The sequence below is a fragment of the Pteropus vampyrus genome, unplaced genomic scaffold (genome assembly GCF_000151845.1).
Source record: "Pteropus vampyrus isolate Shadow unplaced genomic scaffold, Pvam_2.0 Scaffold307, whole genome shotgun sequence".
In the NCBI taxonomy this organism is placed as follows: domain Eukaryota; kingdom Metazoa; phylum Chordata; class Mammalia; order Chiroptera; family Pteropodidae; genus Pteropus; species Pteropus vampyrus.
The window spans coordinates 663,134-683,946 of NW_011889088.1; the positions used below are offsets into that span (position 1 = coordinate 663,134).

Below are 20,813 nucleotides of genomic sequence, written 5' to 3' on the forward strand. Positions count from 1 at the left end.
AGGGCTAAAGAAGTACAAATTAAAAGTTGATAGCTGGGCACGAGGATGGGGAGCACGGCACAGGGAATGCAGTCAGCATTAATATGATGGCTAAGTGGAGGGCCAGGGAAGGGAGGGAGCAATTGGGGGAATCGTTTTATGAACAATATAGACGTCTAACCAATGTACTGTATACTTGAAACTCATTTAAATAAATAAATTTATTTTTTAAAAAATCCATTGCAGTTCTTTGTTCAACTAGCCCTCTCTCCTCTGCATCCTGCTTCTTCCACTGATTAGGTAAAAAGACCACAAGACTCCATATACCTACTGACACCTTTCACTAAAATTTCTTTCCGCTAAGAAACAGCACATCTGAAAGGGCTTTGAAAACAGTAAACTGCTATTCAAATATTATTACTGCACAGAGCTTTTCTTTCTTGACTATAAGAACAACTCCCATTCACACAATTTCAAAATTTAATTTTAAGTTATGATAAAACAGTAGAAAGAATATCCTACAGATGATCATATTTCTTCTAAACAACCTAAAATTTTCAACTCCATCTTATCCTAAAATAGAATACTTAACTCCTCATAATTTTATTCTTCCATCTACTGGGTTTTCACATTACAGGAACAGTTACAAATGAGGAAAACTTCCAAGCACTTTAAACTGTTTATATCTTTAAAAAGTGCCAATTTATCAAGCTATTAGATCATGTGCTTTACTGAAAGTTACTAAATATCACAGTTGTTTAGATAAAACCCATTTCTATACAGAGTTCACTTTTCCAATTGACAATGCTTAAAACCAAAAAAAAAAAACCTAAAATAATTGAAAAGTAGGGTTTTCTAATGTTAAAAAATTCTTTGTCACACAAAAAAATTTTCCTTCTATTCATCTAAATATTTTTAGATATAACATGCCGAAATTTTATCAGAAATAAGTGCAGGTTCTTGAGGTGTAACTGCAAACTGCTAATCATCCACAACCCTATTCCTATACTCCTTTCCAAATATAAACAATTTCTAAAAAGCAAAATAAACAGAAATTCATTTATCTGATCTGGTCTACTGCTACTCATAAGCAAAACTGAGTTAAATGACCTTTTTACATCTCCTGGTTTGATTTTCCTTTTATCATACAAGGTACTCTTGAAGGTGTATAAGTCAATTCTGTGATACACATCCAATGCCCATGAGAATTCGAAAACAGGAACACTGGGGAAAGTTTATAAATTTTTTGAGCTCATTCTAAAAATTTCCTTTGGTCTTTGACTCCTTCCCTAATGAGAAAGAAATGTAAAACGATTAGGTAGAAGAGGATCATAAACTTCAAATAAATTACAGGTACCATATAAGGTTCTTGTTTTGGTTTTTAAAAAATCAATTGTATTAAGTATATTATGGGGAAGATATATCTTGGTAAACTTCCATGTACACAAAATCCAAAGGGGAGCAGGCGAGCAAGGATGGTGACTAAAGGTTGATATGTGTGTTAGGGCAATGTAGTATAGTTTTTGAAGGAAAGAAAAAAATTAATAATGCAAGTTTGGTGGCATTAGAAGTAAAGTCTATCTCAAAAGGGGAAAATAGAGTCATTTGCTTTGCATCGCAACCTTTACATCTAGTTATATAAGGCATAGTTTTAAAATAATGCCAAAGTAAGATTCCCAGAGAAAAGCAACCAAGAAACAAGGCATACTCATTATCATCACAGTAGATAGGACTAAAGATATTGGAAACATTAACTCTCATGACTTTAATGTCCTTTATGATGACTTCTGAATCTATAATCTCCAAGCCTGACCTGTCCCCTGGATTTCAAATGCATAACCACATGTCAGCTGAATATATTTAGTTGACTGTTTCACATACATTTTAGTCTCAATCAGAGAGGTAATGTAAAGAGTCTGAACACCAGAGCCAGACAGCCATGATTTAAATCCAGAGCCTAGATTCTAAGCTCTTCCAATTATCAGCTATATAGACCTTATACAAATTACTTTATCTCTTTATGCATCAATTTCTTCATCTACAAAATGGAAATAATAATAATTACCTTGCAAAGTTGTCATGAGATTTAAATAGCTATATAAATTTTGAAAGCTCTTGAAATAGAATTGGAGGCATCCTAAGTGATATGTTTGTGAAATTAAAATAAAAAACATACCTAATAACCAAATTCAAACTCTCCACTTCCAAAACTGTGCCTCTTTCTCTAATATTTATTTCAGAAAATGAATCCAAGACAAAAATTTGGCCTCTTTCCATACCTTAACCTCTTTTATCCAGTGAATCATTCAAGTTCTTGCCATAAGGGCCAATAAGATCTGACCAGAGAAGGGGAAAGAGAGAAGGCATAGAGAGAAGGAAAAGGGAAAAGGAGTGAAGAAAGGAGAGAAACTGAGGAATTATGGTAGTATTAAACCAAAATGTTAACAGTGGTTATCTCCGGTTGAAGATATTACAAGTAATCATATTCTTCTTTATATACTTTTCTATACTTCTGAGCTCTTCTAAAAAATAAAGATGTGCTTCTCTTTATCAGAGTGAGAAAAAAAGCTCTTCTGAAAATGTCTTTAACGATATTCTTTTTTTTTTTTTTTAATAATATTCCGAGTAAAGTCTAAGTCCTTCATTTGGTTTTTCCTATGCCTTCTGCCACTCCCCAATATTCCTTGCATCTTCTCATATCTGTACCTATGAACAAGTTCCTATCTCTACTTAGAACATAATAACCATTCACCTTTACCTGGCTAATTCTTACCCATCCTTCAAAACCACTCATGGGTACCATCTTCTCTGGAAGTCTTCTTAGACGACAACCCTGCTCTCTTGAAATCTACTGTTCCAACCTAGGTTAAATACCCTTTCTATACCCACCTTTAGAACCTAGGATACACATGTAGCACTAATCACAGTAACTTCAGTAATTAAAGTGTGTATGTTTGTCTCCCTCTTTCCTTGAAATAGGAGAAAACACTTATTTGTTTTCCTACTCCAGCATCTAACATAGTACCTGACACAAAGTAGGATTTCAAAAGAAGTTGTTCAAATGACTCCAAAGTCATATTATTTCTATTCTATTATGTTACCTCTCTAGACATGTATAAAAGTTGAGAAAGTGAATTCATAAAATAGCAGATTCCCAATTCTGGCAGTATTCAAAATGAAAGAGAATGCTACCATTCCTGTTCCTTCAGTCAAGCATTTATTCACCAAATATTTATTTAGTACCTCATATATGCCATGCACTGGGAATACAAGAATGAGCAAAAACAAAGAATTTCTTCTTTAATGACACTTTAGGGTATGGAGACAAGAGGGCAAATATTGCGTAAATACTCAAAGCTACTAAATAAACACTACTGACTCATCCTTGAAGTTAAGAAATACAGTTGAGATAGAGCATATAACAAAAGATCGTGTTTGGAAAGCTCAAAGACTCTGAATTAGGAATGAGATTAGGTTACCTGAAGATAGTAATTTCCAATCTTTTTTTCTGGCTGCCACATACATGGACATATCCAGAGCTATACATTCTTTCCACAAGCTAAATAATTCTGCTCCTAATGAACTTGGCATGAAGTCTCATAGGACTTGCCAGTTACATTACCCCTTCTTAAAAAACAAGCCAGAGCAGTTCTTCATGACTTGCAAGGCCAAGAACTTCAAGAGAAACCAATCTTAATTTCCTGACCACAATGATTAGTACAGAGATGACTAGCTGAAGGCTGCCCTCTAAAGGCTCTCTATATTGGAGGATGCACACAATATCTATTTTTCCTTTTTTCCTCCTACTAGGAGATTTTACAGGTGATGACAATATGCACAGCTCAAAAACAAACAAACCCCATTAGATTTCCCTTTCTTGTAGTCAGGGATAGTTATATACTAGTTCTGACCAAAGAGATACAAATGGAAGTCACTTCTGGAAAAACTTTTTTTCCCCCATTTTGAACTTAAATTTATTGGGGTAATATTGGTTAATAACATTATATAGGTTTCAGGAGTACAACCTTATAATACATTATCTGTATATTCCATTGTATGCTCACCACTCAAAGTCTAGTCTCCTTTCATCACCATATGTTTGATTCCCTTAATCTCTTCATCCTCCCCCCACCCTCCTTTCCCTCTGGTAACCACCACACTGTTGTCTGTGTCTATGAGTTTGTTTGTTTTGTTCGTTCGTTTGTTGTTATTTGTTTTATATCCCACATATGAGTGAAATCATATGGTTCTTGTCATTTTCCATCTAACTTATTTCACTCAGCACGATACTCTCAAGATCCATCCATGTTGTCACAAATGGCAATATTTCATCTTTTTTATAGCTGAGTAGTATTCCACTGTATATATGTACCATATCTTCTTTATCCAGTCATCAGTCTTAGGACACCAGTTGTTTCCATGTCTTGGCTATTCTGAATAATGTTGCAATGAACAAAGGGGTACATATATCATTACAAATAAATGTTTTCAAATTTTTTGAGCAGATACCTAGAAGATGGATTGCTGAGTCATATGGTAGTTTTTTATTTAATTTTGAGAAACTTACATACTGTTTTCCATAGAGGCTACACTAATTTACATTCCTACCAGCAGTGTACGAGAGTCCCTTTTTCTCCACATCCTCTCCAACACTTGTTATTTCTTGTTTTATTGATAATAGCCATTCTAACAGGTGTGAATTGGTATCTCATTGTGGTTTTGATTTGCATTTCTCTTACAGCTAGTGAAGTTTTAGCATCTTTTCATATGTCTGTTGGCCATTTGTATGTCTTCTTAGAAAAAGTGTCTGATCAGGTCCTCTGCCCATTAATTAATCAGATTGTTCGGTTTTTTTGTTGTTGTTGAATTATGTGAGTTGTTTATATATTTTGGATATTAGCCCCTTATCAGAGGTATCGTTTGCAAATATCTTCTCCCATTCAGTTGGTTGCCTTTTTGTTTTGTTGATAGTTTCTTTTGCTGTGCAGAAGTGTTTTAATTTGATGTATTCCCATTCATTTATTTTTGCTTTTACTTCCCTGGTCTTTGGGGTCAAGTTCACAAAATCCTCTCTCTCCAAGACTAAGGTCTACACATTTAGTATCTATGTTTTCTTGTATATATTTTATTGTTTTGGGTCTTATATTCAAGTCTGTAATCCATTTTGAGTTAATTCTTATGTAAGGTGTCAGATGGCAGTCTAGTTTCATTCTTTTGCATATAGCTTTCCAATTTTCCCAACACCAAGAGGCGGGAAAGCTCTTTCAAAAGGAGGAAGACTCAGTCACATTTTTAACCCTCTTCTCTTTTTCCCTTCTTTCTGTCTAGAATGAGAACATAAAGATAAGGGTCACATTCCATAAAGGGAGGACTAGAAAGTTAGAGCGAGTCTTTAATAAAATCAAGAAATTGTTAAACCAGCACCAAATCACCTACCTCCGGACTTTTTTATTTTATAGGGAAGAAAAATACATTCCACTTTTGTTGGGTTTTCTGTTACATGAAGTTGAATCTCAGCCTAATGGATGCTCATGACAACTAATGGAACTAAGTTAAACTTCTGTCCTTAGGGGCAATGGAATAATATAATTCAAAATACTTACTTAGCTGAGGGTGAAAAGACATACCCTAACGCTGAACATCAAAAAGCAAAGTAGCTTGAAATAAGAATTAAGGGTTTAAAGTTATCTGAGCAAGTCCCTTCCCTGTAACTGGACAGAGCATTAACTAAAAAGGCATTGCTTTCCCTCCCATTCAAGAAGGGATATTAGGATGCCACTGAGGACAACACATTAAATATATTTAAATATACTCTTTTTTAAATAAATAATAAAAGTTTTAAAAATGAATGAATGAATGAATGTCACAAGTTTTGGTAGCTGAATTACCGGTATGAAATTGCCAGGCCCTCTCCAAATTCTAACACTCTTATCTGGCATGCACTTAAACAGACAGACTCATTAAACATTTAAAAAAAAAAAAAAGGACAAAAAAGGGTATACATAGGTTATTTAAATGGTGACAGAGGAAAATCAAGGAGAAGGAAATCCAAGGCTATATGATTTCCACAGATCCAAAATAACTCAGGACAGTCTTGTTTATGTGTGGGGTTTCCTCCAGTCTGATAGCTTTCCTTACTCTGTCCATTTCATCTGTAATTTCTGAAAAACAGCTTTTCCAGATGAGCCTTTAGGTTAGTTTTAGCTTCTCTAAGAAAGCAAATTGCTTCCTATAAATTCCATGGGAACACGAGGGAGAGTATGAGGGTCTATGTGAACAAAACTGTGTAGGAGAGTCTAAAGGATGACATAAATTCATTGAAGGACAAAGCCAATGTCATGGAGTGAGGTCTAGTAGAAAAAAATAAAATCTGACATCAGAGCTTTGAATTTAATTGAGCTAAAATACAGTATTCAGATGAGGGTGACAAAAGTAAGAAATAAACATTTCAACATGACATTTTTAAAGAATGAGAAAGATCCTCGGGCCAGGGAAACATAAGAAAAAAATAAACAAATGAGACTACATCAAACTAAAAGGTTTTGACACAGCAAAGGAAGCCATCAACAAAATGAAAAAAACAACCTATTGAATGGGAGAAGAAATTCACCAATGATACATCTGACAAGGGCTTAATATACAAAATAAAGAAGAAACTCATACAACTTAACACCAAAATAAAAAACAATCTGATTTAAAAATGGGCAGGGGACCTGAATAAACATTTCTCCAAAGAGGACATACAGATGGCCAATAGATATGTGAAAAGATGTGTTCAACATCACTAATCATCACAGAAATGCAAATTAAAACTACAATGATATATAATCTCATATCTGTCAGAATGGCTACTATCGATAAATCAACCAACAAGAGTTGGCAAGGATATGGAAACAAGGGAACCTTCGTGTACTGTTGATGGGAATGTAAATTGGTGCAGCCACTATGAAAAACAGTGTGGTGATTCCTCAATTAAAAACAGAACTATCATATGACCCAGCAATTCCATTTCTAGGCATTTATCCAAAGAAATCCAAAACACTAATTCAAAAAGATATACGGCACCAGTTGTAACAATAGTCACAGAGATGTAAATTACAGCACAGGGAATATAGTCAACAATATTGTAATAACTATGTATGGTATGAGATGGGTACTAGACTTATTGGGGTGATCAATTCATAAGGTATATGTGTCTAAGCACTATGCTGTATACCTAAAACAAATATAATAGTGTCTGTCAACTGCAATAGGAAAATAAATTAAGAATGGTTTTGAAAAAGATAAATAAAAATATTTTTAAAGAATCAAAAAGTTTGTAATTACAGTATTTTCAAAGATCTTTTCCATCTCCCACTTTCCTAAAATAAACAATAAAACTAAGAGTAACATGATTTAATAATTAAAACTGCACAACTAATTTTCCACACCTTGGTTCTACAAATCTGAGAGGGTAGAGAGGACAGGAAAGTAAAGAGCCTGGGATTGCTGCAAATAAAAGAAATACTTTTTATATTACTCAATTTTACACCAAAATCACAGTGTTATTTTGGAAAACATACCCTAATAATGACAACAATAGTAACAGCTACCACATAATAATTACTATATACCGGGCACTGTTCTAAGCACTTTATGTGTATTAAGTCATTGATTCTCATAATAGTTTTATTCCTATTAGACTGATGAAAAGAGGCACGAAGACTTTATAAAATTTGCCCTAGGTCACCCCCTGGCTCTAGGCAAAGAGACACCTGATTTGTTGTGATGCTCTTATATCAGTCGGGTGCAAAGCAGACATACAGTCCTTTGTTTATCCTAGCTTGATGCCTGGGTTGGTGGCTAGAGCTATTTTATGCCTGGGGCAGATAAAATCATATTGCTGGACTGTTTTCCTGGGTCTTGGGGAGAGATGAGAAACATTGGTCTTATAAGTAGATTATTAATTGAGGCTTTAGGGAATGTCATCTTAAAATGTTCTGTGGAGATACAATCATTCTGTGCTAACTTCTGGACAAAGATAATGTAAACGAGTGGTTCTTAAAGAGAGAAAATGCCACCTAGTATGGTTTTCATGGCATTAGTGCAATAGGATATGGATATATGTTATTCTACACATAAAACTGATTGCTATGAGATCAAGTATAAGTGAGTCACAATTGGCTTTTAGAAAGTTAGGGGGTCTGGTATGGTAAGAGGTCATATTATTTCATAGGGCTGTTATGGCGAAGCAATATATTCTTAGGAGCAAAACTGAGTACAAATTCTGAGTCTCTGCCACTTAACTGGCAGTATGATCTTAGATTCACTTAATTGGCCTCTTTCTCACCTGAAAAGAAAGTTTTAGTAATAGTACATGTCTGAGTTGTTCAAAAGAAGAAATACATGAGAGGCATTTAAAAATGGGGCCTGGCACAGTTATAGCTAATATATGAGCACTTAAAAAAATTTTTTTTTTTTGCCCAAGATCACAAGTTTGCTAAGTGGAGAAGCCAAAATTAAAATAAGCAGTCTGATTCTGGAGTCCATGCTCTTAATTAATCAAATTGGTTAATATCTTAAAGTAATTTGGAGAGTCAAACTGGACAGAACTGAAATGATTTCTACTTTCTCAGTATCCTGTCAACGTACTGCTCTCTACTAGTCACCCAAATTTGAATCTCTGAGGTAACCTTTCACCTCTCAGTGCATTCCATATTGAATTAGTCAACCAACCAAACTCTGCCCATTAAATACTCCATTACCACTCCTATTGTCATCATCCTGGTAATCACACAGCCAAAAAATTGCATCAGCTGTTCAAGAAGCCAATAGCTCACGCCAACCTTATTAATAAAACATCTTTTTCATATAAACAGCAGGTCTCTTATACCAGTTGTATGGAAATAAATATAATTAAATATTTTACATTTCCCCATAAAATTTCTCCTTACTAATTTTAGTCCATTATTCCAGTCTATGTATTAACTTTCCCTTCCAGATATATAGCAAACACAAACTAAGCAAAACTTTAAACTAAAAATGTATCAATCACATTCCCTATTCAAACGACATACAAAGGCTTTAAAGTTTTAGTACTAGAAATAAAATCTACAGGAAAAGAGAGTAGCTGGATCAAATTGAGTTTTTAACCTTTTAGTTACACTGGGAGTGGGGGTTGGAGGTAGAGTGCTCTCCATTCAATTACCAAAATCATGACTTATATGACCTTCAAGGGAGCACAGTGCTTCCTTTAATCCATTTTGGTTCCAATGAGTATCAGTGAGACAGTTTGGAGACTTTTAAAGGTCTTTATCAAATAGAACCAAATAGAAACAGAGGCCAAGAAATACAAATTGGCAGTTACAAACAGTCACAAAAATGTAAAGTACAGCATAGGGAATATGCTCAATAACATTGTAGTAACTATGTATGTTGTCAAGGGGGTACTAGACTTATCAGGGGATCACTTCATAAGTTACATAATGTCTAATCACTCTGCTGACAACTGAAACTAATATAATACTGAATATCAACAGTAATTGAAAAATTTTTAAATTTTTTAAATAAATAAAAAGAAGCTTAAAAACAGTCCATAGCATTCAATAAATCACAGTGCTCTCCAATCTCTTTCACTTCCTGCAACACAGACGATGTTATTTACACAGTATACCATGGTAAATCACAAGATTGCTCACAGTCAGTGGTCTCAGGATCCCTACACACTGATGGCCCAGCTGGGCATTACTTGACAAGTTCCACACTCAGGAACTACAATTTATTTGTTCTCAGCATTCATCAGTTCTAATCATTTCCGAACCAGAGCTGTCCAAAGCCCTGGAACTACTCCGAAGGCCCCTCATGGAGATTCCTTGCTTCCCAGTTCCCTTTGTGCCAGGACGTGGGAAGTGCTGTCTCCTCTTCTTAAGAGGCAAAAAGAAAGAACAGTTCATTCTGACCTATACTTGACCCCTCCTATTTTGTTTGTTTTAAATCTGGAAGAAATGACTCCTAGCTGCTTGGTAATTAACTGACAATATGACTGACTTCAGTCAATTAGTGTACTCTTATCTCCATATATGAGGAGTAGCTACCTGAACCAAAAAGCTAAGGTGATCTGATATTATAAAATACATTATTAGGATTTGAAACTTGCCACAGATATTAATCTAGTATGACATAAATTAGATGAAGTTCATATTATCCGATGCATTGTAATGTTTTCATCTCCTGTGGCACTGTAGCTAACACCTCTAAAAATGACTTTGAGAGCAGTAGCAAGGGCTCGTGGCTCCACTAAGAATAGCTGGCTCTAGTCTCTAGTCTCCAATACGATCTGGGCCAAAGATAGTCAAAAATAATGTCCAAAGATTTGCCAGTTAGAATTTTTAAAAAGCAAAAGACAACTTAAGATTCTAAACATACACTGATACAGTATAACATCAAATATTACATGGAACCATGTCCCCATCTTAGTCACTTCAACTTACGTAAGTGTCTGAAATCTTACTTAGTATAATGTAATTAAAGAGGGTGGTAAGAGTCCATATTCTGCCCTGCATACATTCTAGAAATTCCAATTTTATTAGGTTAAGAGTCCTATATATGTAATTTATGACACATCCAAATATTGTAGAACCTCTAACTTTTGAAAAAATAATTTATATATGTATATATTGTAATATAATTTACAAACAAGCCCTTTCGATGGGGGAAAAAAAAACTAGAATAGTAACCTGAATAGGTCAGGTTAAAACTTTTATAAACTTGTGGAAAAGAACAAAACCATTGAAGATAATGTGCATAAGACTCTGATGGTGAACATATATATAAGAGGAAGTCCACCACCACTATAAAAATACAACTAAACTGAATATGAGCTTTAGCCACATCTGTCGTATTTACCACTGTATTGCCAGCACTAACACACTGTCCAGTACCTAGCAAGCTCTAAGAAAATACTTAAGGATGAATCACTGGGTGTATTTAATAGAGGCTAAAGCTACATGACCAGTTGGGAAGAGTATTATATACAAGCTGATTTAATTGTCAAAATGAGGGGTAGAATTTGACCAGAAAGCCTTTAAGGTTCCTTCAAACCCTAAAATTCCTTTAAATTTTCATCACTACCCAATGAACATTTTAAATGAGCGTCAACTCTATTACAGGAAGGGCCTTTAGAGAAATGTCTACCAATAACTAGAGGTTGCATCATAACCTACCAGTCTTTTTATATAAATCTTTGTCAAGCAAGGAAAAAAAAAAGAATGAAAGAGAATCAGTAAACATTAGTGATCTTAAAGGTTAAATCAACCTTATTTATATATTTCCATATTTAGAAACTAAACAATTATATTAATCTAAAAAATGTATTAAAAAATAAACCTTTAAATGTTGTATTATATATGCTAATAAATAATTAGAGGGAAAAAATGCCCCTATTATCAAAAGTGCATGTAATCATTTTTTCTTTATAAATCATTTTAAATTCTCTATCAGTTAAGCAATTACTTGGTTATGGGATTGATTTTTAAATAAACAGGATTTTTATATTTGTCGTTACCTAGCTTTAATGATAAATCACAAATATGTAACTACATCTCTTTACCCTTTTCTTTGTCCTTGTATAGAATACAAATATTTTTTAAAATATTGTATCATATACAATATTACAGAAAATTATAATTGCAGTCATGTATAACTCACATTTTTGAATAATTCTTAACTACTTTAGGTCAAGAAAATAATACCTGTTGCTTTTCATATTAGCAAACTATTCTTTAATAGTTTGCTAAGGTTAAAAGTATATAGTTAGAATTTGGTAATATCAAAGATATGCCAAATACTAAAAGCAATTTAACGTAGCTCATTTGCTTGTCTTTAGATTATTTGGCAGGCAGAAATGGGTAAATGATTGCCTTGATTATTTATAAACTAATAGGCCATCAATTGTTCCTGTCACTGCTTTATTATTTTTTAATAGTACTTACCAGTTCTCATGTACTATATAATTTACTTACTCATTATAGTTAGTGCCAGTCTCTCTTCACTAGAAATTTAAGGTCTAAGACAGAGATTTTACCTGGTCCACTGCCATATCTTCAATGCCCATCCCAGTGTTTGACACATAGTAAACACTCAATAAATATCTGTTAAATAAATTAACTGGCATTAAGTCATAGTTAAATTTTCAAAATGGCTATAAATTTTAAGGTAAAAATCTGGAAAAATGAGCAAACTACAAAAAAAAGTTGTGTTTCTCCTTTAAGTACTCAGAAGCCAGCTTTTTAATGATTTTTTTTTTTAATCACCAATTATCTATAAGTTATTAGTTTCTAGACTCCACCCCTGTCCCATTTTCATGTTTAGGAAACAATCCTTTGCTCTTAGTAATAGTGTCACCTCATTCTGCTTTAAGTTGACATTGTCACCAACAGGTAACAGGCTGTTCTGTGAGATAAAATGATACATATTACCTAGGTAGAACAATATTATATAAGTAAATATTCATGAAAAATTGAAAAGCATTTCCAGAAATTTTAAAGAGGCCACATTCAGTTTAAAAGTTAATGGAATGTGAGGGTGGCTCCACAGTATAGTGGTTGGCATGTCTGCTTTACACGCAGAAGGTCCTGGGTTCGTGCCCCAGGTGGAGCCATAGACCATAACCCAGGTGTGCCAGGCCCCGGGTGTGCCAGGCCCCGGGTGTGCCAGGCCCCAGGTGAGACAGGCCCCAGGTGAGACAGGCCCCAGGTGAGACAGGCCCCGGGTGCACACGTGAGCAAGTGGGAAGAGATGCCCCGCCTTTAGAGATCCAGTTCTTAAGGGGAAACAGCAACATTCATAGGTCAGGGGTGGAAGTGGGGGGAGGGAGGAATGAAAGAGGGGGAAAAAAAGAAGTTAATGGAATGAGTAGAAAATGTTATTTATGAGCAGGAAGCCTTCCTGTGCCTCTTTTCAACTCAGAACATGTCTCTTCCTCCATTTCCCTGGCCTGTCAGAAAGTAAAACATTTAAAACCAGAATCCCAAGTCCTATCTCATCTTGTTTATCAGTAGTGAGAAGTCTCAGGAAAAGCAGTCACTGCCTGGAGAAAGAGCCCAGTGAACATCAAACAATGGAAACCACAATTAATACACAAATTGATGGCACTTCTCATGTAAGTTTTATAGTAGTTTATTTCCCTTTCCAAATTAAGAACATAGCACTGAATTTGAGAAAAATACTGAAGATCTTACTACCTTTAATAAAATTTTTTAATCAGTTATGAATCCAAAACAGAATCTAATTTTTTCATTAGAACACTATGGCTATCATAATCAAAGTTATTCCTGAGTTCACACATAACATAGATATTTCTTCAGTATCCTCAAGGGATTGGTCCCAGGGGTTTGGACTTCAAGGATACCAAAGAATCCAAAGATGCTCAAGTCTCTTATATAAAATAGTGTATTATTTGCACATAGCCTCCACACATCCTCTTCTATACTTTTAATCATCTCTAGATTACTTGTATTACCTAATACAATGTAAATGCTAAGTACATGTTCAGTACACACACAATCATCGTAGGCCTAACTTCATAGTGTCAGCAACAATGTAATATTTTCTTATTTAATATTTTCCTTGTGGCTGGTTGAATCCAGGATGCAGAATCCACTGGTGAGAGCTCATAGATGCGGAACCCATGGACACAGAGGGCTGTACACTCTAGCTTTGCAAGAAATAAAAGCTGCCAACTCCTTAATTACCACAGATTTATATCATTAGACCTTTCTGATCTTAGTGGTAAAACACACTTCTATTTGTGTCTTTCTAATGCCAGTTAAACCTTCCTCAATAGAATAAGACTTAACCATTTTTTTTTAATTAAAAAAAAAAAGTAGGAAAAACCCCATCTAACACAAAGAATAGAGTATTTTATTTTAGTTTTAGAAAAGCTTTAGCAGAGAGTCAAAAGACCAGGGTTTTATTATCATCTCAGCCAACATTAAGTAGGTTTATGACCCTGGGCAAGTTACTGAATCTCTAAATTTCAATACCTAATTTTTAGCATAAATGAAGTGCATTTCAGCACTTAATATAAATTCGACTTACCTAAAACTGTCAGTTTTATCTTTAGCTTTCCAAATCTTGAATTTACACAAATTTTCCCAATTTTTAAAATGATATGTCTAAATTCCCACAAGCTTTTCAGATTCTGGATAATTCTTGGCCTAACTTCAAGTATCTTTAAGCTAGCCAGAATTAGCTGTTTAAAGAAATAAACTTTACTAAAGATTTATTATCTTTAAGATTAACTTGAAAAATGTTGACTCAATTTTTATCTTTTATCATATTTGAGGAGATGTCAGAAATCATTCCTACTATCCCCCTTCATGGACACATTTCAGTACAACACAAAACTATTGCTGATAGAAGGACAAGCTGCATATAAATACTTCTTTCTAATTGAGACATATGTATATAATTTCAAGGCATTTCTTAAACATAAGGAAAATCTAGTGATAAAATTTGCTATAACAGTAGACACAGCCACGTCATTAAAAATTTATAACTGACTAATACACTTTTAATTCTCAAACATTAAAAAACTTTTCTTCAACAAATGTACATATCTGTGTTTTATCACCTCGGTAACACTCTCCCCCTAAAGCTTTGTATATTAGTTAGTGATATTAGTACCACTAATAAGTACCACTAGAGGCCACCAAATACTTCGCTTTTAAAAAGTGACACATGTATAAATTGTAAGGATATGACTATGTACAGTAATATCCATAATTGGCAAAGTTCCACATGAATACTCAAAGCACAATAAAAACTCAAGCCAAAAGATATGAATATATTTCATGTAGTAAGTAGGATGTCTAGATCACCAAAGATCTTGATTAGACTAAGAACCAGGGAGTAGGGGGATGGTTAGTACCAAAATATCATTCCTTACATACCTTTGAAATAACCTAGAAAGTTGATGCTCTCTCTAAATAGTTGTTGCCTTTTATAATCAAATTACATACCTATGTATAGGTATATACTGATACAAACAGATAAATAAAATCCCAGAGTTCAGTATTCTTTTCCTCCACATCACAAAGTCTTTCACATGCAATAATGTTTTTATATCTAAAGTTAGCTACCATTTATAGCAATTAAAACTTTAAAGAACTCTACTGTCAAAGTCACCCACAGATTTGAATACACCCAAAATTCTGGCTTCAAGGGTTAAATCTGGCAGAGGAGAATAGGTAACACCTAAGAAAACTTTGCTCTGAGTTCTTAGGGAAACTGCTGCTAGTCTCCCTTGTCTCCTCTTTTCTTCCAGTGTCCTCCTCCTCACTAAAGGTGAACAGCAAAAAATAAAGGGCTCCCAAGTAGCATCCAGAGATTCTGCAGAACCAAGTGATATCTATGAAACAAAATGGGACTTCTTGTAATCTGACTATTTGACACACTATTTTTCAAGGGTTTTCAAGTATTCTGGGGAACGCTTATTCAGCCGTGCTTTTGGTGTTCTATCTAAAGTCTTCGCTTAACTAAAAATCACAAAGATGTTCAAAGTTTTCTTTTAAAACCTTTACCGTTTTAACTTTTATATTTTGTCTATGATCCATTTCAGGTTAATTTTTTTATACGTGTGAGGTAAGGTCAGGCTAATTTTTTTTTCCAAATGGATACTCAGTTGTTCTGGCACCATTTGTTGAAAACCCTATCTTTTCCACAACCAAATTACCTTAGCAATCATATCAAAAATCAATTTACCATATATGTGTGGGTCTACATGTCTATCCTTAAGTCAGTGCAATACTGTCTTACATATTGAGCTTGAAACCAAGTAGTGCAGGTCCTCCAACTTTATTCTTTTTTCTCCAAATTGTTTTCACTATTTGATTTATAAGTCTTAGAAATTTATTCATGTCACTGCATAAAGCTCTATCTCATACTTTCCTAAAAACTTTTAATAGTGGTAAAATATACATAATGTAAAATGTATCATCTTAACCATTTTCAAGTGTACATTTCAGTAGTGTTAAGTACATCCACATTGTTCTGCAACCACTCTCCAGAACTCTTTCATCTTGCAAAATTGAAAATCAATACCCATTTAAACAACTCTGGCCAAACACTATGGGCCTATAAATTTAATTACTGTCTGTATCTATAAATCGGACTACTGCAGGTACTTCACAAAAATAGAATCATGCAGTATTTGTCTTTAGTGACTGGCTTATTTCACTTAACATAATGTCCACAAGGTTCATTCATGTTGTAGCATATGTCAGAATTTCCTTCCTTTTTAAGGCTGAATAATATTCCATTATGTATATAAACCACATTTTGTTTATCCAGTCATCTGTCAATGAATGCTTGAGTTGCTTCCACCTTCTGGCTATTGTGTCAAATGCCACTGTTCAAGCTCCTGCTTTTAGTTCTTTTAGGTATATACCCAGAAGGGAAATTGTTTAATTATATAGTAGTTATATTTTCATTTTTTTGAGGAACTGCCATACAGTTTTCCATAGCAGCTGCACAATTTTACATTCCCACCAAAAGTGCACAAAGACTGTAAATTTTCTACATCCTTGTCAACACCTGTTATTTTGTTTCTTTTTTTAATGGTAGCCATAATAGGTGTGAAGTGATATCTCACTGTGATTTTGATTTGCATTTCCCTAATGATTAGTGAAGTTATAGCATCTTTTCATGTGCTTGTTAGCGATTTGTACATCTTCCGTCTCATATTTAACAGCATTATATTCTGATGAATGACTAATTCAATCAGTCCCTTACTGATGGACACTTGGGTAGTTTCTAATCTTCTGCCACGAGCAACCTTATACAGTCAATATATATAAGTAACCATACAAATCAGTTTGTTCAGGAATAGTCTCAGTTTACGAATGTTTTCTAATTCATTACCTTTCCCTCTCAAAAGCATTCTGGTTTGAATAATATACATTTATACCAGTGTCAGTTTAACTATAGGACAAATTGCTAAAAGTGAAATTAGACAAGAAGTACCTTCAATTAAACCTTCCAGGCTATTTGTTACCAGAACTCGCCCCACATTAGAACCCTGGTATTTGAAAAAGACACCAAAATATGGATTAGCTCTGCCTGAGACATATAGGCGATACAGCTAAGAGTATAGGAATAGCAGAAAAGGATAATCTCGGCCTCAGGGACAAAATACTGATGGAATAGAGATACCACCACTTTCCGGAGAAAATAAAACACCAAAAAAAAGAAAAATGAATCTTATAGAAAGTCTGTAGTAAGGGGGCCACAAAAACAAGAAAAAAATGGGAAAAGAAGTACCTGAAGGTGAAATTAGGAGAATATTAGCATGATGATGACTGTGTTAAATTTTTTCTGACACCAAATGTGTGGATTTTTTTCCTACACCAACTAGGTACCCAATAATTCAATTCAATTCTGACACTAACTACCCAGAATTATTAGCACAGACCCCCCAGGTCAAGGGCTGAAGGCTCAACCCCACAAGACTGCCCTCACTCCAGATGCCAGCTGCAAATGGGGTGTACCTAGGCTATCTACCTCACTTTGGCCTGTAGACTACAAATTTGGGAGTTCACACAAATGCCCTCCTTGGGTTTAATAATTTGCTAGAACTCACAGAACTCAGGCAAACATTTTACTTCATTTACCAGTTTATTACAAAGGCTACAACTCAAGAACAGCCAAATTGAAGAGATGTATAACGCAGGTTGTGGAGGGAAGGGTGGTGCAGAGCCTCCATGCCTTCTCCGAGCACACTATCTTCCCAGCACATGTTTCACCAACTTGGAAGATCTCTCAACTCCTTCGTTGAGGGGTTTTTAGGAAAGTTTCATTAGGTAAGAATGACTGATTAAATCATTGGCGGTTAGTAACTAAACTCAATCTCTACCTCTTTTCCCTTCCCCAGTGGGACTAAAATTTTCAGCCCTCTAATCACATGGTTGGTTCCTCTGCCAGATCAGCCCCCTTCCCGAAACAATCTAGAGCCCCCTGAACCCATAGCCATCTCATTAGCCATACAAAAGACAGCAAATTTGAAAGGTTCCAGGAGCTTTGAGCCAAGAACTTAATAAGATAATGACTAAATATTTATTTTTTATTATACCACAAAGCCTGAATTAATGATATAAAAAAATAAAGTGGTCAAGGAGAATTAAGGGAAAATATCTTTGGATTCATCAAGAACACTATGGCAGAGAAAAGCTAGTTGTTCATTAAATCTGTTTCACTTTTCTCCTAGGCACACATCTAAGCTTTATTTTCCCAATTCCCATTAGTTAACTGTGGGTGTATGACTGGAACAGGCTGGAAGTGATATATACAGCCTCCCAGGCCTACGCCATAAACCCGTTTTCCTATCCTCCACACTTTCTCTTACTACTTTGCCAACTGAATGTTGATGCCCAAGATGACCCTGAGACTCACACTGTGAAGATGGCAAACCCACTCCCATCTACCCCTCTGCCCCTAATTACACTTTATGCTAATATGAAAAAAACTTCTATCATGCGAACCTCTAAGATTTCAAGGTTTATCTATTTTAACAGCTAGTATTATAACTGCAAAACCAGCTCAAACTGGTCCCATCCTGTTTCTAACAAGTTACTGAGCTGTTGCTTTTAGGAGACAGCAGACCAACACCACAGGTCACGCAGCCAAAGCATGCACAGAGGAGAGAATTTTGACCTCCAGGCACCCCAGAACCAATGTCTCATGCCCCACACGGAACCAGAGGATTGGGACATGACCAGAACTTGAACACCAGAACCTTTTCAGAGGAGAAAAGTCTGCTGTCCAGAATGATCCAGTGCTGAAGCCCTTTATCACATCCTACTATAAATGGCCAAGTTCCAAAACTCTCCAGTCAAAACCGGCCCTACCAGCACTTCCGCATACCAGCCTGTTCCCTTTAAGCCCTTTAAACTCGCCCCAAACTCTGGATAGGAGAGACAGATTTAAGCCTTGCCTCCTGTCTCTTTGCCAGTCGACTTCACAGTAAAGCTTCTTTCTCAAAGGCCAATGTCATGGAATTGATTTCTATACATGTCAGGCAGTGAACCCGTGCCCTGTAACAGTATTACCTTAAGGAATTCAGAAAAAATTAATGCATTTCAACTTTGAAATTTGAGAATGGCGAGGACACACACTATACTTCAGAATAAACACCCGAGATGTGGGTGAGATGGGTGTATGACATGAAAGTGAATGGCAAGAAATCATATTATATAATTCATTAAAATATTAATAGACAATCAAGCACCTGATAAAAGGCCTGTAGGAAAAGTAATATTATCAGAAAGGGTAAATTAACTTTGTTCACAGGTCTTAAAATTCCAGATCCCATATTTCCACTGTACCATCCTAGTCTCTTAGAGAAATGGAGACAGCAAATGAAGAAGGATCATTTGAGACATTTCATAATGAAGCAGAAACAGGATAATAGCTAACACAGGGAAAGTCAAGAAGATTTTTTTTAACAGCTGTAACGATACTTGGGATCGATGGCAGCAGAAGAGTTAAAAAAAAGAAAAAAAGGAAAAAAAATGGAGGTTAAGAACCATAGCAGTAATATGATAAGACATGAGAGTAGCAATATTCCATGTGGTAATGAGGGCCAGGCTATTTGCGAACAACATGACTTTTTAATAGGTTAGGCCTGTGTAGTTCTACATCTTCCTTAGGAAGTTCTCTATGGCATCGAAGCACTAGGTATAGCAGAACCCCATCATGGTAAGAAAACCTTGTCTAAGGTGGTCTGAGAATAGCACTTAAGTAGCATACCATGAAGACTAGGTAGGTGAAAGATTCTCTAGCATAACAGAAGCTATCGATACATTAGTAAAATAAACAGAATTGTAAGTAACTGAAAGTCTAGTATAACAAACCATTTTAGTAAGCATGGAGGAATGTGAGAAGAATAACACTGACTACCCTCCACTTCAGAAATGTTGAGAGAATCTACTATTTCACATGTATCTTCTAGACTCCATCAGTTTCTAACCTGCCACATGGTTTTATTACTTCAAAGAGACAATTGTGTGGGAGTAGGAAACAAAAATGTAAGCTCAAACCACTACTTCCCAGCTTAATACCCATTTATATCTACTTGCTTTGTTGTGAACATAACTTAAAAAGTCCTTTTTGTAGTCCTTAATATGTTTTAAAAATCATTTCTTCATACTTCATAGCAGTATTATGTTTTCAGTCTCAACTCTAAGCAAAATCGAGTCCTTCCACACAGCCTTTACACCATTTTTAAAACCTGTATTCATTACCAACTGCCCCACCCCAGCACAGAGGGTTTAGATGCTTCCTAAGTATCTTTTATAATTACATATTTTTTATTTTTAGCTGCCTTCTTATATTTCTCAAACTCTCTAGCTGGCAAATTATCCTTCCCATCTATTCTAAATAATTATACAGCTGGCTTATTATACTCATATGCAAGAACCAACATTTTTACCTACTGGACTTCATCTTCTTAGCTAAAGGACCTGTAACTGCAGCCTCTTTATATCTCTGTGAACCTTGATTCTGTCGTCCAATATGTTCACTACCTTTCTGATCCTCTCTCATACTATTCCTCTACAAAAAGGGGAGAAAAATCACTTTCATCCTTTCTACACTCGGTTCCCTAACCAAACAGTATTATAGCTAGATCAGATGGATGACTGCTTTCTCATTTGTTGCACTCAATGCAGTCTAAACAGCTTAAAGAATTAAAGCATTACATGGTATTTATACTTACTTCTCTGTCTACAAATAGCATCCTATACTAAGGTTACTTCTCCTATGTTACAACTGTAGAATGTTAAATATAAGATTTCCCCTCT

General features: G+C 35.0%; 1 protein-coding gene and 1 non-coding gene across 5 annotated transcripts in view; one reads left to right on the forward strand and one right to left on the reverse strand.

Moving 5' to 3' along the window:
- The window catches only part of SBF2 (SET binding factor 2), a 379,135-nt gene that overhangs the window by 305,559 nt on the left and 52,763 nt on the right, over positions 1–20,813 (reverse strand). The window lies entirely within an intron of this gene.
- LOC111730346 lies at positions 7,707–7,851 on the forward strand. Its single transcript, XR_002776642.1, has one exon. It is a non-coding gene; the product is annotated as a small nucleolar RNA SNORA48 (small nucleolar RNA).